The sequence below is a fragment of the Chinchilla lanigera genome, unplaced genomic scaffold (assembly GCF_000276665.1).
Source record: "Chinchilla lanigera isolate Chin_1 unplaced genomic scaffold, ChiLan1.0 scaffold00044, whole genome shotgun sequence".
Taxonomy (NCBI): domain Eukaryota; kingdom Metazoa; phylum Chordata; class Mammalia; order Rodentia; family Chinchillidae; genus Chinchilla; species Chinchilla lanigera.
Window position 1 is genome coordinate 8,458,866 of NW_004955445.1, and position 1,740 is coordinate 8,460,605.

The window sequence follows — 1,740 nt, forward strand, 5'->3', positions numbered from 1 at the left end:
GGAAACAAAGTTCCATGGAAAGATCAGAGGACTCCTGCCTTCCAGCCACCTGTTGCCCTGGCTCCAGCCCAACTCCCAAACAGAGCACTGACTTTCCAAATCTCCAAAGCTGGGTTCGGTTTATCCGTGGCTTGGGTGAGAAAACATTCTGACCCTCAAGAGATGGGCAGGGCCAGGTGTGGTGGCAGCGTACATCTGTGATCCCAGCACTTGAGAAGCTGAGGCAGGAAGATTGCTATAAGTTTGAGGCCATTCTGCACTACACAGTGAGTTGAAGGCCAGCCTGAACTACATAAGGAGACCTTGTCTCAACCTGCCTCCCCCCAAAAAAGAGTTGTTCAGGACTCCAAGCAACACCCACAAGTTGGAGGGAGGGCAGGCTATGCTGGCAACAGCGGAAGCCAGTTAGCCAAGGGCCTGAGGTTGTGTTAGGTGCTGGGTGGGATCAGATGCTGTTGTATACTTGGGAAGGAACAATATCTGTTTCTGATTCTCTTCCCTCCCTGCCAAGCATCCCACGAGCTCCAGGGCAGGGTTTGGGGCCAGCAGAGCACAGACAGGGCGGCTGTGGCCATGACTAGGCCTGTGGCCACAGGCAGGCTGAGGGACATTGATCCAAAGCAGGGAGAAGCCGGGTGTGGTGGAGCATGCCTGTAATCCCAGCACTTGGGAGGCTGAGGCAAGAGGATCTTTCTGAGTTCAAAGTCAGCCTGAACTGCATAGCGAGATTCTGTCTCAAAAAGACAAAAGAGCTGGGGATATAGCTCAGCGGCACAAGCGCCTGCCTGGCAAGTACAAGGTCCTAAGTTTGATTCCTCATACCAAAAAAAAAAAGAAGAAAAAAGAAAAGAAAAAGACAAAATAAAATATAAAATAATAACAATAAAAAAGCAGGCAGAGAAGAACTGGATCTAGACACTTAATCAACCCCACATGACAGCAAATGCAATATTGGCCTCATGAGAGGTCCGTCGTGCAGCAAGAAGGTCTTGCCCTCTATCCAGCTTATGTTCTCCAGCTAGGGCCAAAGACAGATGAACAAGAAAAACAAATCAAAACTCATTCACAGGTGCATCACACTTGTACACCCCGTGATTCCACCCAGAGGGAGCGGCCGGCAACGAGTGACCCAGCCGGTGAGTAGCGCCTGGCTTGCACAACATCACAGGCTAAACAGGAAAAACGTTTTGGAGGCAAATTACAGAAAGGAGACCAGGACAAGGGCAGCAAGTAAGAGTTGTCTGCTACAGTTTGCTGCGCAGAGCATTATGGTTTATACCTAGCGGTCCTCTAAAGGCTGCGCGGGCCTGGGGCCGCTGTGCAAGATGACTGGACTTTTGGGGCAGTTTGGTCAGTGCAGTTAGGAGGTGGGGCCTGGGCAGAAGAGGGCACTATGGGTGTGAGCCCAAGGTCGCATCTCCTTTCCTGGCTCCTCCCTTGACTGTCTCCTTCCTGTCCTCCATGATCTCTCCCTTGCCGGGAGCTCATGGCAATCATCCTTGGCCTCCCCGAGAGCTGGGATTACAGGCGTGTGCCCCCACACCCGGCCCAGCATTACTTTTGAGGGTTTTTTCCACATTCTGTTAAGCGTAAGAAATCACCCCCTGTAGTTCACCACATGGAATCAGAAGTATCAAATAAGTTTAGAAGAAATTAGAAGCAGTGGGCAGGCCAGCGATTCAGCTCAGTGGCATAAGCGCTTGCCTGGGAAGCCTGAGGTCATCAGTTAGATTCTCAGTA